Here is a 17,072-nt window from a genome sequence, read left to right on the forward strand (position 1 = left end):
AGATGGTGATTTTAAACAATGGAAGATGTTTAAGGTGGGTGAACAAGGTGACATGGGGAGTGACTGTTTAAAACAAAGTCTGAGTACAGTGAGAAAGGAGAACCCTGTTGTGTTAGCTTCTGTGTTGTACCCATCTCTGATATTTTTCCTTATGAAAACTAGTTTGTTGGTTTGTTCATTTTAAATGCAGTCCCTTGATAGCTGCCCATCCCTGCTTTACTCATTGCAGTTGTTTAAAACCACATGTTTAATCTCAGTGTCTCACCATCCCTCCTTTACTCAAACATCTGCATTGAGTACAGTGAGATGGGAGACACACTGAAAGGGGGGGGGAATACTGTCTCTTTCATTCCTCAGCTGCCTCATCTGAACCCTCAAATATTCCATAGTAGTTTCCCACAATACATTTCATTTCTGGTAACATGTGTTATCCTCAAGGGGAAGTTCCACATTAATTGTAGTAATTTAGAGGAGGTATTTTTAACAAGCACACACCCATATATGTATAACATCCATCAATGGGAGTTAACTTTCTCTAATGGAACACGTTGACTTGCAGGCTTGCTCTTCAGAGTCTAATAATCTTAAATATATGGTAATCTATATTATCATGAGTGTGTGTGCAAAGGGGGCTGCACAATAGTAGAAAATATAAAGCAGTGGAAATGGGGGTGATCAGTGTGTAAGGGAGCGTTGAGAAAACTAAGCATGGGGGAGAGGGAAAGTGAATAAATCAAAATGGGGGTTCAACAAAAGAGGGAGAAGGCATGGGAATGAGGTTGAAGATGAAAGCAGGAGAATGAAATGGTCTGAAGAATAGGGAGGGGTGGTGGCTTCATAACTGGGAAGAAGGTGGAAAGAGTTCTTCGTGGTTGCAATGTGTGGGTGGATGAAGGTTCAAGAGGTTCCCACACGGTGGTTTGTGGAGAGCATGGGCATGCGGTGAAGGTGAAAACTGGAGTGCAAAGTGGGGCTGTAAAACAGAAGAGGGAAGCGGCTTCAGAAGTGAGTTTGGGAAGGTGAAAAGTGTGCTCAGTAGTTTCATGGGGTGGGAAGGGGAAGTTATTGGGGGCCAATATGAGGGGGTAGAAGCAGGGGTGCCAACTTGAATAAACATGGGGGGCAGGTAAGCCCTGCCCTACATAATCAGTCACATGACATGATGCATGCATACCATTTGAATGCCAATGCCCATCAAATATTTTATGGGGGGGGGGCGAAGGGACCTCGGCCCCTAGGAGTCAGCTCCTATGGGTGGAAGGGGATTGGAGAGTGGAATGAGCAGGAGCACTGCCCCATTGATCTCTTAGGAATTAACAGACCATGGCCAGAACAGGACGTTTGTTGGAGCCTCTACCTATGTCCAGTCTGTGGGTTTATGGATACATGCAAATGTTACAAAACACAATTAAGCATCCATTGTCCTCCTTCCAGAAATAGGTTAGGTCAGTGCTGCACCCCTGGACCTTATCACTGCTCAAAGATGTAGAGTGCACATAACAATGGGTTATCAACAATTCAAAGTTTTTGTCAGCAGCTACAATATCTGAAATTGGAATCTGTTCACTGCATGGTGCCTTACTGCTTATGTGTATGCATTTAGAATCATGTCCAAAACAAGCTAGTGTTTTGATTTCCCACACTTCACCAAACATCCCAGGGCCTGCTACTACATGATAAAAGCAATAAAATTTAATAAATAGTAAACAATTACAACAATAACATGTTTATTTAGATGCATCTTTTCTCCCACACATACACACTCAGATTTAATACATAGAAACCCCAACTATCTCAGAGACACTAAAAAAAAATCTCTAGGAAACTTGCTCAAAGAATTTTAATAAGGCAAAAAATAAGGACAGCAATTGACCATGGACAGTAACCAGAAAACAGATATTGTCCTTGTGAAATAGAACAGTTGGAGCATATGTATTAGGTAATTGCAGGGCGGGTGTTGTTGTCGTTGTCAGATGCCTGTAGCACTTCCAACTTTTTTTCTGGCAGGGCTAAGGCCTTCCACAGCTGCCTGCAGATGCAGTGATGAGGAAAATGTGAGATTTCTGTTTGTCACACAGCTGTGAAAGGCACGGGAGCCCTGCCAGAGAAGGAAGGTCGAAAGCAGAAGCACACCTGCTTCCTTGGCTGGCCTCTTCCACTTTCCTTCTCCCCTCCCAGCCCATCTCATAGCTTTGGGTCTGCAGACATATTGGCAGGGAATCATACATGGGGTGCTGAATGCCCTGAATCACACATCTGGACAGTCCAGATTGCATTGTTGCTTCCCAGGAGAAAAGAAACTCTACCAGGCAACACTGCAGGGAGAAGCAAAGTATTTGGTTGCGTGGCAAGACCCCTCCCCCACGTGAAATGAAGACACAGGACACGGTATTTTGGGTTAATGGGCATGAAAAGGCCACAACTTTATTGATTACAGAATTGAAAGGTATTGGCTTTAGGCATTGGCACCTAACGACTACCCGGCATGGTGACCGGGAAGGGTTGTCCACAAACCGTGGGGGTCCTGTTGAAGTACGCCAACTAGGATCCCACGGGTGTCACCGCTCGGGGGCGTGCCGGAGGCCCTTACCTCCCTAGGTTTCGGACAAGGCAACGCCCCCCGGAGTCCTCTACCGGACTACCCCATTCATTGGGGGAAGGTGATGGCGCTTCCTTCCCCCCCATTCATTTGCATATCAATACCCCCTGCCAATGCCTAACCGCCGATACCGCGAAAGTTGTGACGTTTGCTACGAGGTAGGCGAAAAAACCAAAAGGCTCGAACTGTGCCAACTTGGAAAAATTCCTACCAGGCCCCTTGCGGCGACCAACCGAAGTCCATAGCAAGGTCATAGCTAGCTAAACCTAAAGGGTGGGGAGGGAAAAGATCTCCGAGCTGTCCGGGTGAAAGAGGGCGGTCCCCGGGCGTGCCTGGCCTTAAGTAGGCACAGGTCCCACCTCCCCGGCCCGCTGATTGGCGGGCCAGCTTGGTGACACGCCCGGGGATTCCCTGCTCGCGTGAGGGACAAAGGCCAGCCCCCGCGCGCGTGTAGGAGGAGTCGGCCCGCAACCCCATCTCCTCCGAGTCGGAAATGGCTTTGCAAAGAGATTAGGTGCCACATCAGACTGTACTACTTCAGAGAATAGGGGGAATTGCATTAATTTGTTTATTTAAAAAACTTTGTAGGCCTTTTTTGTCCTAAAATGTCCTTCAAAGCAACTCACAATAAAACAATTAAAATCCACTGGGCTGGAACTAGAAGGCATGGCAATCCTCTGAATGTATACTTCAAGGGAATCCCTCCTGTGTTTAGTGGAGCACACTTGTAATGGTGTTGAGGATAGCAGCCCAGTTAGTTGCACTCGGTTCCCACTGAAATGAATGAGACAAGTTGCTAATGACTGAAGTTAAACTCCATTGATTTCAGAGGGAACAAACTAACTTGGAACAATCTAAATTGGACCCACTTCACATTCAAAGGTGAACTATCCTAACATGTACTTAGGCAACAATATGGAAACTGAAACACAATCATCCTTTGTATTTTACAGCGTAATTCTCCAGCCAAGTAATATGTACAAAAATGTATATACTAAAGTAATCTGTGCCTTTAAAATGCATATATTAGTTTAAAAAAATACAAAATGAAATATATTAGAGGAAAGTGCATATAACAATTTTTATGTTAGAAGTTAGTGCTAAAATGCTGGTGAACTTTAATGAGGACCTTTTATTTTTAAAAGTGCAAATTGAAGATTGGGAAAATGGGAAAATGAGAGAAACTGAAATAGTCTGATTCACCCATTGGTACCCTTAGCCAAGAGCCCTGTCAAAGTTAAAGTCCAGGGGCCAGAGAAACACCACAGTAATCAGTGTTGTTTGGGGACAAAACCATGTCCATTGTGGGTGAGATCTCACCCAAAATTCCACAAGATCTTGCCTGAAATCAGCACCAATGGTGGTACCACTTCTCTGCCAGTGGTAGATGTGGCAAGGCACACGATGGTGACTGAGCAGGTGGCAGGGACAGGAGCAAGTAAGCAGTGGCAGCAGTGGCAGAACAAAGTGGCCTTTCCCATTTCACCTTGAGTGGCAAATCAGGATGTGCTAGGTGACTATGTTTGTTAAAGGTGAACTTGGAAATGTGGAGAAATGGGAAACTCACAATTTTTTCTCACCTCCTCCCCTTCCTGGAAGTACCCTCTGTGAGTCAAAAACAGAGCACTATGCTTTTTAAATGTTTGCCAGGGAAAAGAAAACAAAAAGAAGACAATAGGGTTGTTCACACATTTTGCTGTACACATGTACAAGGTGTCTATGCAAATGTAGAGGTGTTTGTGTGAATGACTCTACACAGGGTGCATTTAAAAGTCAACATGCCGGCTGAATTCCTAAAAAATGCAGAGTATAGTTTTAGTGTAGAGACGCAGGTGGTGCTGTGGTCTAAACCACTCAGCCTAGGGCTTGCTGATTGGAAGGTTGGCGGTTCGAATCCCCGTGACGGGGTGAGCTCCCATTGCTCAGTCCCAGCTCCTGCCAACCTAGCAGTTTGAAATCATGTCAAAGTGCAAGTAGATAAATAGGTACCGCTCCAGCGGGAAGGTAAATGGTGTTTCCGTGCGCTGCTCTGGTTTCGCCAGAAGTGGCTTAGTCAGGCTGGCCACATGACCCAGAAAAAAACTGTCTGCGGACAAACGTTGGCTCCCTCAGCCTGTAAAGCAAGATGAGCGCTGCAACCCCAGAGTCGTTCGCGACTGGACTTAACTGTCAGGTGTCCTTTAACTTTTTAAAATAGTTTCAGTGTACACTCTGCACATGTCAATGGCATCTGTGCATGATCGCATACAGAGTTCTAACATCCCACATGTTTCATTGCCTATCACAATCAGCTCCGCTGGTTGTTCTTATGGGGTTGTCTTTTTCTATGCAGTTTTATACAGCAGGGTTCCGTCAATACTGTTTAGTAAAGTCAAGGGTTGAAATATATTTGCTGCCGCCTTCCCTGTGCCCTTTCACTATCATGTCTATTCAAGGCATTGAGTAACTGTCACAATGCAGAATCGGGTTGCATTTCTCAGAAGCACTTGCAAAACTGAGGAGCTTCCCAGTGCCCAGGTGGGTTCTTTCCCCTCCTTCCAAAAGATAGCATTGATTCCACAGCTCATTCTCTTTGCCAGCTCCTCAGCCTATTTTTTTTTATTAGTATTATTGTGTTATAATGGTGTCATTTCACTAGGAGCCATTGGTAAAGAAAATACAATATGCATCTGTGATTACTGCAGCCCCTGTCTACTCATTTTAGTAAAGTTCATTTTTAAGGTTTGGCTGCAGCTGCCGGTACTTCAGATGTCCTCCACTGTAAGTGCTGAGGGCAGAGCTGGGAACAGAGGCTATAGGTGACCCTGATGCCCCCTTTCCCTTCATATATCATATATATTCACTATGCAGCTGTTACCTTTGAAGTGGAAGAGGTAGAGCCAAAGGCATGCTCTATCAGCAGCATACAGTAAGGTAGACTTCAAGGGTGTCTGTTCTACGTGGGGGGGTTTTCTACTAGAACCCCCAAGATCCGCCAACCAGAGTCAGGTGCAAAAAAAGTAAATCTAAATTAAAACAAACTCAGTCTGAACCCTGTGAGTTTATTCTCTTATAAGAACAGAATAGAATAGCCATTTCACACAAAAGTCCACTCCAGGATAGCTTTCTTCATTTCAGCAGCCTAATTCTGGTGGGGGGAAGTCATTTTGTTATTGCTCTTAGAAACCTGGGAGTCAGAAAGCCTTGCTGTTTTACTGCAAATCACCCAGAGATCAGCCAAAATATCCTGAGCTACAATCTTCCTACCCTTGCAATAAATCATTGCATTTCATATGAGGGTGAGGAGATATGCAAACCAGCCAACTGCTATTTCCTAAAAAGGATTCCTTTTTTTTTAACGTTAAGGATCAAGGTTGTAGACCAAGCAGCTGCCCTGATGAGAATTATCTTTGGCTCCTCCATTTCTATAGGTTTCTACCAGTTTATTTTTACTGGTTTTTCAGCCCATTTCACCTAACAACAACATTTTTCATGCACAATTTATATGCATGATTTATTCCCAGCATAGAAGACAATTTGCACACATAGATCTGACCACAGTCACTCTCTCACACTGCCATTCACACTGAGACCAGTAGAACCATTAGTGGGATACTGAGTCAGGGAGATCCATAAGACAGTCAAACCACTATTTATTATGAGCATATAAAGGCTTCTTACGGTCTTCTAGATCTTGGAGTCTGACTCCCATAAGTACCAGCCAGCTTGGTCAAGAGACAGAAGTGATGGAGGTTATTTGGGGGGCCATAAGTTTTCCATCCCTGATCTACAGTGACTAACAATTATGAATATCAGAGAATTAACAAGAAAAAACAGAAATGGGAGCAGAAATTACCAATGTTTGCTTATTTCCCCCATGTTCGTAATGGAAATCAATCCAATGGATATGATCAGAATGCCCTGTCGCTGCTGATTTCAATCTGCAAATGATACCCAATTGATTATGTCCCCCCTCCAGACTTGCATTGCATTTCTTTTGCATTGGAATAGTGTAATGGTAATGCAATTTATGTATTTAGCTATGTAAATTATGTAATTTCACCACAGCAGACAGACAGACAAATTATGTAGTTATTGGCAGAAGATGGGCTGCAGCACAGCGGAAACAGTGCTGCATGTGATGAATACAGGGTGCCACAGAAAATGATGCATCCCCACATAAGTGTCACTAGCTTCCTTTGTGAGATATTAAAAGGTATGCTCCATTTCCACACCCACACCTGGGCAGCTTAGCCTGCAGTGCTCTTTCCACAACCAAAACTCTTTCATAATGTAAGTCCTATGTTGGTGGAAGATTAACTGCAGTAGAATGGAAACAGTTCACAATGTAAAATAATGCCTTCTTACATCCCTACTCACAGCAACTCTTTGGGTTTTCAGTAAAGGAAGATTGTCAGGGGTTGAATCTAGGATCTTCTGCATGCAAAACATGTACTCTATCACTGAGCTGGTCTTTCAGTGCTGCCTTGTAAAATGTGTCCTTCATCTTGATAAAAAAGATGTATTTTGCATTATGACTACCAAGAGGGAAATCAGTCCATTAGCTCACATCATCCAAAACATCCTGGCCCCAACAGAGTAATCATAATGCAGTGAACCACAACTGTGGTTAATATGTTTAATGTTTGGAAAACAACCTATCTTAATCAAACTGTTTTCAGGGCACAAGGTGGAAGCTTTATTAAGTTGTTTGTGGGTTGTTTTTTTTTTAAAAAAACTCTGTTAAAAGTTCATTAGTCATAAAGATCTATCTAATGGGGGGTGAAATGACCTTAACTACTGTTTAAGGCTGAGCAAAGGTCTACTGGCACAATGTGTGTCAAAACGCATTAAACAGCATGAATCCAAAGAGCCCTCTGGAGTTTTCTTCAAGTGTATTACTTTTAAATTGGAGATGGGGAAATTTTCCCAAGTCTAAGGCTGGACAGGAAACAGCTGTGCTATTAAAAAGAAGAGGAACTGTTTTGTAGCTATATAATCAATTGCACATAATTAACAAAGAATTATAATGGCTGACTTCATGCAAAGTTGGAGCCATGCATCTTGCAGAATGCCATGGACATTGTGGTCTTATGGCCTTCACGAAGTTGTCTTTGTTTTACAGTAGAGGGCAAAATACATGGTATCCCCCAATGCCTGGAATGAAGCCATTTTTATGTCTTTTCTCACTACTTTATTATTATTATTATTATTATTATTATTATTATTATTATTATTATTATTATTATTATTCACTGCTTCAAAGTCTGGGGGTGGCCATAGGCCATCTAATTGGAAGGGGATTAAACAGACTTTTTGGGTTCAGTAGGGCTGTGCACTGGAATTGTCCAAGATCTGAATTCCAAGCCAAATTAGGCCTATCCTGAGGGACCCTGGACCTGTTGGAGTTGTCACAGCCCCAGATCATTACCATTTCAGTTAAGAGGCCCAAAGCCATCCAGTGTTATCAGGGGGTGGGGCATCAAGCTGGATGGAGAGGCAGGCATGAGCAAGAAGAAGAAGAAAGATCTTACTGGCAAGATTGGTGATTGATTCATGGGTATGCCATGGGAATGACAGGGACCAGTGCTTCCCACTCCAACAGTAGCCTGTCAACTTGTCAAATCACTGATGTACCTGAGATGATGTCATTGGCATCTACTCTGTATGAAATGTTCATGAATATAAAATTAGAATTTGCAGTGATGGAAATATTCCAAAGTGTCGTAACAGCTGAATCTAGCAGCAATCCAAATTTGAGTTGGAAGCTGCAGAGAGGAGCTGGACCATGTTGATGAGCCTGAGACTGCAACTGGAGATCAGGATACTACCATGCCTGAAATGGTCAGACATGACCCCCCTGAAGAACCTCCTATATCACCAGGGTCTGCAAGGCCAGAAGTATATTCTGAAGTATTCAGCTGGGGGTGGAGCCTAGAGGGGGTAGTCTGGAGGCAGGAGCTTAAAAGATCTCATCTTGCTCCCAACCTCTGTTGGAGCACATGACTCAATCAGCAATATTGATGGTCCCCGTGACTTCAGCACTGCACCTGAACATTTTATCAACAATAAGTTGAGAAGCTGGTAGGATAGGACAGATTGTGCAGATTTCTTTTTTTAAAAAGACGAAGAAGAAGAAGTTAGTGGCACTACTTAAAAAATCATCCTCATTTTCTGAGGAAATAAATAATATGCCCTTAAAAGGTAGTAACAAATAGCATTTGAATCACTTATTCCTGCATATAATTCAGAGTCCTTTTTCTTCTGTTATTCATTCGGCTCCAATAAGCAAACTCTTTACCCAAATCCTTGAACTGGAACTTTCTGGGATATAAAACTGCCAAGCCCACAGATGTTTGGGGCTCATTTAAATACAAATTCACTGGAGACCGCCTCTTTTTGTTTTGTGAAATGGGATTCAGATTGCCTCAAATGCTCATACATAATGGGAGTTCTACTGGCTGAGCACATTTTCAAATTCAGTATTATGTCTTGTGGAGAATCTGAGCTTTCAGCTGGACCCCAAACTGTCTAATCAATTCCCTGGAGTCTTGATTTGGATGTTTAGAATTGAGGGACTCATATAATGAGCTCAGTCAGTGGCAAATTCGAAAATGGCACTCTGGAAGTCCAGACTGTAAGCTTCAAACCACTAACAATACTAATCACCCTTTTTAAAGATAGGGAGTGAGACTGCAGGACCCCTGGTTTGCATGCCCTTTTGATTTCCCAAAGTGAACTCCTTTCCTACTTCACACATAAATGAAGCAGCTCCACAATTAAAGATGCTGGCCAAGGCCGACAATCCTTCAGGAAACTCACAGCTGGCCCTCTGACCTTCCTGAATCTCATCTTTCCCCTCCTGGTTGAACTGCCTATTCATCTGCCCATTCTTAGTATTTAAGAGGTGACAAAAGTGAGAATGAGCAGCTGACTTTCCATGGGAAAAATGACATCGCTCAGTGGTAGAACATCTGCCTTGTATGCAGACAGTCTCAGGTTCGATCCCTGGAATAACCAGGTAGAGCTGGGAATATCCCCTATCTGAAATATTGGAAAGCCACTCTAGTCAGAGGGACCAATGGTAGGGCTCAGTGGAAGACAGTCGGTAACAGGTGTGAACTGGAGAGAGTTCTGAGGGTCACATGGAGAGGCCTGGCATGGTAAATTCAGTTCCTTGGCTCAATATTTCCCATCCTTGCCCTTGAAAGTCTCCCAGTTTGAATTCATATGGTGTTACCTTTGTGTAGCATATTATAGGGCTGTACACAGACCCCCCCATCTGCCCTATGACTCTGATCACCTGGATCAGAGCAATTTACCCTGGGCCACCCCAGGGGCCACCCACCCCACCCCAGTTTCAGGGGTGGGGCTTTTTTGTTTGTTTGTTTAGGGTTTTGAAACCTGATTTTAACAGCCTGCAGCCTGCTGGTGGGGAAGCATCTTTGTATGCAGCCACAAAGGTTTTAATCCCATGGCTTGATCTGACAAGCAGCATCCATAGGATGGAAACCACCTTGCTTTTGAATGGAGGGGTAAGAAAATAATAGCTCCAAATGCAGCCCTCAGGACTCCACAGTCCCATATGCTGGACAACTGTCCCTACACTAAACTACTGGGGCAAGTTCAAAGTTCTGGTTAAGACTTATAAAGTCCCGAAGAACCTGGGGATAGGTAGGGATGGGGAGAAATTTGGTTCAGTTCACCCTTCCTTCCTTCCTTCTTTTCTTTTCTTTTCTTTTCTTTTCTTTTTCTTTTTTTTTTCTTTTTTTTTTGGAAACAATACATAAATTGAAACTCATGTTCAAAATTCACACTTCTCTGAATTTTGTAATGCAGTTTTCTCATCAAAAATATCCGTACAAAAATGCACATATTATGGGGAAGTGCATATAAGACTGACAATAACAAAGCAAAAATGCACTATGGTAGAGGGATTCACTCTAAAAATATATATCAGGATAAATCTGCACAAATTGCTACTGGAAGAAGAAAAAAAGGAAAAGGAAATCTTCAATAAAAGTAAACCCACCCCCAAAGGGAGGTCTCAGTAACCCAATTAAAAATTATATTAATATAAACATGATACAAGCCAAGGTTGCTCAGTAATTACAAACACAAGTCACTATGTAACTACAGTGCATTTTTTGAGCAATGTAAACTATAACAGAATTCATCCAGTGATACAAGATGACATCTGCAGGATTGAACCTCATTTCATACTTCTTCAGCCAATGGAGAATATGGCAGCTATTAACCCCTAATTACCTCAAACTTTCTTTCTGGAGTTTTCTTCATTTCAGGGAAATATCACTGCTGTGATATCTGTTGAATTCTACTAAATGCTCATGTGCATCTGAGTGTAGCCAAGAAGCTCTAAGTACTGTGGTCCAAAAATGAAGAGCTTTCATTTATGAAGTGGGGTGAATATATAAAAAGCTGGGTTCCTGTGACTTTGGGTCTCCCCCCTCCCAATGTAGAAACATGTTCCCATTGAATTGAGGTTGTGTTTCTTTCTTTATTACACTTTCCGATATTTTATCTAACTTATACCCTTTTTCATTTGCATTCATTTTATTCCAGGATACAGTAATGTTATTGTTATTGTTATTATGCACTGCCTCAAGACTGTTGTGAGAGACAGTATCGCTGTGCTAAATATTTCGAAGGAGCTTCACCCCATATTTTACCATTTGAACTTGCCAATAATTTCAGCCACAAGTTCCCTTTTGAACACTCCCATATCATCCACAGAGAAAACCCTACTGGTTTTGTTGTGACTTATTCCCTAGTAATTGCTCACAGCCTTAGTGTCAATGGCTACAGAGCTTTAAAAAGATTTCCTAAAGTGTTGGCATTTATTAACAGATTTATTTTCTGCTTTTGTCATTATGGTTGTGTGACACCTGGAAAAACAGAAAATCTTCTGATCCCAAAGGCTGGGAACCACAAGAGAGAGAGAGAGAGAGAGAGAGAGAGAGAGAGAGAGAGGAATCATTATATAGATAAGATAATCAGAAACCCAATGTTGCTTTCTCTGTAGCTGATTAATTCTTCAATCTTTATGATGGACTTCACAGACCGCATGGAAGGGCACAAATACATTGTGATTTAGCCACAGACAGAAAAAAAAAGAGAGTAAAAGATTCTCCTAGAATTACATTTATTTTATTTTATGTTTCTTCACATTCCTTGGAAGGGAAAGAACTCCAGAAGGCGGCAGGAGCTCAGTAAGGAGCCTGCCACGGGGGTGCCTGGTTGTACCCCTCTCATAATTTTGCGCCTTGGGGCCACTGCCCGGTCCTAGTCCAGTATTCTATTCACTGCATCCCATGGGCTTTCTGTCTGTGAACTGAACCAATTTAAATATGTGTGGCCCACACATGCTAGATCTGCTCACAGCATCCACATGCATGCCAGCTCTTAAGCACAAAGGCCTGAAGGGGATTCTTTGTATGCTCATCTGAACACACTTAGTTTCATACACATAAAGGATGCCCATTCATATGAAGCCACAACTGCCAGAGAGGTTTAACAGTCAATCTGGAAATTGTAGTCCTGTGAGGGGAACAGTGTTTCTTAACACCTCTCAGCATCCTTAACTATGGCTTCCTTTGGGGGAATAGTGAGCTAAATGGGCTGATTCAGGACAAGGCAGCTTTCTGCATTTGTAAATTCTCAGAGAATATTGTTTTGCTGAGAAATTTCAGATCAGCTCTAATTTTGGCCCCCAACACTCCTGGATTCTTCTGTTGTTTCTCTACTGGTGTTTACCAATTTAGAGAGCTTTCAGAAGGGATTACACAAATTCACAGAGGACAAGGTTGGTACTAGATGTGATTGGTGTATTACCGCCTACCGGATAAGAAACACCATGTCTCTAGGCACCAGTTGCCAGGTACCAACAGACAGTGAGGCCTGTTGCTCTCATATCCTGTTTGTGGGTTTTTCATAGGTAGCTGGTTGGCCATTGTGGAGAATAGCATGCTGGGGAATAGGCCCAAAGAGGGGGCCCAAGAGGTATATTCAGTGGTGAGTGGTGGGCTGTATGGCAGTGGGCATACACATGCACACACTCCATCACAATAAATATATCCCAGTCACCAACTGTTAGATGGGTTGGTGTAGCACAATTTACATCGGCAGGATGACATATGATGTAACGCTCCACCCACCATCACTGTTACCAATATGCTCCCTCCCCCAGCCACTAAATGGGTAGGACAAGACATGGGGAGGAATCCTCCCTGAACGCTGTTCTCTGAATCACAACCACACCCCTAGGCCAGCCAACAGTTGTTTCGATGGGCTGGGGAAGGGCAGCATAATTTATATGGGGAATCCAAGGATTTGTATTGGGAATGGAGTGGCAGGGAGTGACTATGCTAAGGCCCACACGTGGTCAGCATGCTGTTCCATATGTGATCTAGGCCTTTGGTTTGATTCAGCTGGGCTGTTCTCTAATGTTCTTATGTTCTTAATTTAACTTGCTGATGATAAAAATTATTTGATTAGCGCTGTCAGCTGTAATTTGTTCAAGTAGGATTGTCGTTCCTATTCAGAATGATACTGTTTATATATATATATTTATTCTTGCATGATTGAGCACTGTTGTCAATGGCACAAGCATAGTGGATACAACATGAATCACATCATTTCTTTGGGTGGGGGGACCAGTTGACGTGTGCTATTCAATAATCTCATATCAAGGCATCTGCTGTCATTTGAACTAGCAAACATCCAACCCGCATTATTGTTGATTTGTAGCAGACTGGTTATGAAATGATATAAACAACAGATGCAGTCATCTGAATAATCTACACAAAATTAAAATCTGCTCATCTCCTTCCACTTGTGCAACATCTGACGGCAGTGACTGGCAACGTTTTGCATGATCTTGGTTGTGGAAGGGGATGGAGAGAAGGGGAGAGAACAAATAAAAAATGGGGGGGGGGACTGTTGTCAACACACACATCCTTTCCTTGGGCTATTGAGCCTTTCAGTTTAAATCAGTGAGGTCTCCGTCTGAATTTCATTTTCTTCCTTTTCAGCTGTAAGTGGCATCCACAATCTTTTATGGTTATAAATTATAAATTCAATCCCAGAGTTAAAGAAGGACATGTTGACACTAACAAGAAATTGCAGTGGGTAGAGCAGAGCCAGCAGGGTCTCACTTGCTCCCAGGGAGGCAGGGAAGTAGTGGTGCTGGAACTTGATCAGTTCTCATTTTAATGTAAAGCTACCAAATTCACAATTCCTGAAACAATAAGTGAACTGAAAGACAGTTACCGGTAATGTTCAAAAATCACACTTCCTTGAGTTTCACGATGGAGTTCTCCAGGCAAAATACACATACAAAAATATTAGTGAAAGTAACATATAAAACTATATTACATATGGGGAAATTACTTACAAAAATGTGCATTTGAGGTCAAATTGCCAGACAGCCTCCCTTCAATCTCCTGAATGAGCTGTAAACAACAGCAGAAGATACTGATCCATCAGTAATATTGAAAGAAGGTTCAACTTCCAGTGTATCTGGTTTCTGCATGAGGAATAAGAATAAACAGCATAGGAAGAGCTTGCTGGATCAAGCCAATGGCCCATCTGGTTTCAGAGTTGCCAACCAGATGCCTATGGGAAGCACACGACCAAGATGAAGAATGCAGGACCCAAAGTCCAGGTTCCAGAATTCCATGCCTGAAGTGTGTCAGGGACTGGCTGGACGATAAGGAGTGGTGGGAGGCACCAGTTGGGGGAACCCGCAAGGGAAATCCCAGATGAGGAAGGCTCAGAGCCCAGGGACTGGTGGTGGGACACTGAGGAAAGGTCAGGGCGGAGACTGGAAGGAGGTGTTGGGTGCTGAAGGGACAACAGGGTTTAGTAAACAGGAAGAGCCTGTGACATGGAGCAGTTCAGACTCCGAGATTGAAGCAGAGGAGAGGGGTCAAAAGACTGCTGAAGAATCCCAGAAGTCTCCCTCTCCTGCTGCAACAAGCTCCTCTTCCCGCCCCCCATTATCCAAGAACACACAGGAGAGTGAGGAGCAGAGGTCAGAGATGGGCAGACACAGTTTGAGACTGCTTGGGAATCATCTGGGAGAGGAGGAGCCTTAGAAGGGATGGAAGGGAGGGACCTTCAGTCCTGGCAATGGCTCCATAGGGGCAAGACCTACTGGCAGGTGTTGCTGAGTTGTATGCAATTTCCTTGAATAAAGAGTTAACTTCACTGACTCTGCTTCTTCCTGCTGACCTGCATCTGACTCCAGCCCTGACTAAGTGATATAACCTCTTTTAGGGAGTTCCCTCTAGACCTCCAATAGAACCCTTGCCAATCCTTTGGTCAGGAATCCAGCAGTGCAACATGGAAAGGCATGGAAAATCATTGAAGCTGTATTAGCTACCTAATCAATGCCAAAAGTTGATTTTAAGTAGGATTTGGGGATCAATAAATAGGTATGTACCCGGGAACGGTCTAGTGATATAATAAGGAGTGGCATCATGATGTATAGGTAAGTCTGCCCTGAGGAGGTGTGAAAGACAAGGCAGGAAAGTCTTTTTGGCTACTTGCCTGGGAGGGGTCAAGAGTTCATGTACATGATAAAGTATACTTAAGAAGGATTACCGGTATATCAGGCTCCCTCAGCCTCGGCCCTCCAGATGTTTTTGGCCTACAACTCCCCTGATCCCTAGCTAGCAGGACCAGTGGGATGATGGGAGTTGCAGTCTCAAAACATCTGGAGGGCCGAGGTTGAGGAAGCCTGGATTATATTTTCAAGATAGTCTCTTGAAAAGATTTCCTACCTGTAAACAAGTAATTGCACATTACTTCCTGGTATGCCAGGACACCTGAGATAAGCATGTATTGTTCTTCTTAGCTCTTGATTTTATACCATACTTGGCAAAATAAAAACCTGTCCCTCGAGATTGGAGTCAAGGCATCTTTGCGTTCCATAACCTTTTAACTGCCAAATTACTTTGTTATTATCATGATTTCAATCTAGTATTTCTGGTGGTTTAATCATTAAGATAAGGGCAAAGCAAAAAAGTTCTGTAAAGAAGAGATCACCCACAGGCACGCCAAGTTGTGCCCAATGTGTGTGTGTGTGGGGGGGGAGCATTGTATGTGCATGACATCACACACATGATGCCTCCCCCCCCCCGCCCAGTCCAGGCACCCAGTCCCCCACCCACTCACTGTCATCCACCTTACCTTGTGAAAGGGACATGTGGAGTGAGGATGCTTTGCCCCATGTGTCCTTGGAGATCACCAGCACACCTTCCAGGCAGGTGCTCTTGGGGTCATCAAAGGGATGCACCAGGTCAAGACTCTTCACCTTGCTGCATCCCTGGCGATCCTCAAAAGGATGCAGCAGGACCATGCATCTTTGTCCTGGCATGTCCTTTTGAGATTCGCAGCAGATTTGGGAGGGCGGCATCCCCTTTCTAGAAAATATTAGGGGGTTCCAATCCCTCACCACCCAGGTGGTGCCCCTGGTCATCCCCAATGCATCTATCTGGTTGTGCCGCATCTTGTCCAGATAGCTACATGAAGGCTTATCAGGGCACCACAGTAACAAAAGATTCTTATCTTCTTGCAGCCTGGTTTCTACTCTTTTTGCTGGAGTGGGGAAAGCATGTGCATAAATCTCATGTACATGATGCTAAATTATAATTTTAACATTATAAGTGAGGTCATAGAATCATAGAATTGTAGAGTTGGAAGGTACCCCATGGGTGATCTCATCCAACTCCCTGCAAACACACCTGAGCTAATATCAACAGGCAAATGAGGTCCCAATAAGTCTAAGTCACTTTCTTATAAGTACTTTCTTACATTCCTGAGCAAAAGGATATTAAAAAGGTGGAGCAATACCTACTGCATGGAATGGAAATCACTTCTTTCTAAATTGCTTCTTTCTAAATATGCCCTCCTCACTTTGGGATCCTTGTTTTGCTCCTACTTGGAAGCCTCAGAAGCATGAATTTGATAAATGCATAGAATTTTATTTGCATTAGCAGTTGTGAATTCAAGGTAGGAAATGCAAGTGATGTCCCTACAAAGATTGTATTGTACATTAAAACTAAGTTATGCATATGGAAGAGAGAATAACTTTTCCTAACTCCATTCAGGTAGAATTCTCTATCAGCTAAATTAGACTTTGTCCATGGAAGAGAAAACATCGACCAATCTTATATCTTTAATCTATGAATTCATAAGCCCATTTCCCCCCTAGGTCATGAGCAAGCTTGATTATATTTTTAGCAGGTGGATTTTTTTTTAGTTCATTACATTTTTCGACTCTGTATTTTGCCCAAATAGAAGTAATTCAATGTAGCTGAAAGACCTTGCAGCTGACTGAGGCGTAATTCTGACAAACAGGATGTTGAGTGTATCTAAATAGTTTGCTTGGCCTCGAGTTATCTGCCACTGATGTGAATGCCATTTTTCATTTTACTCATCAAGATATATAAGCAAAGCTTTTTCCAATGGC

The sequence above is a fragment of the Podarcis gaigeae genome (assembly GCF_964106915.1).
Source record: "Podarcis gaigeae genome assembly, chromosome: 15".
Lineage (NCBI taxonomy): Eukaryota > Metazoa > Chordata > Lepidosauria > Squamata > Lacertidae > Podarcis > Podarcis gaigeae.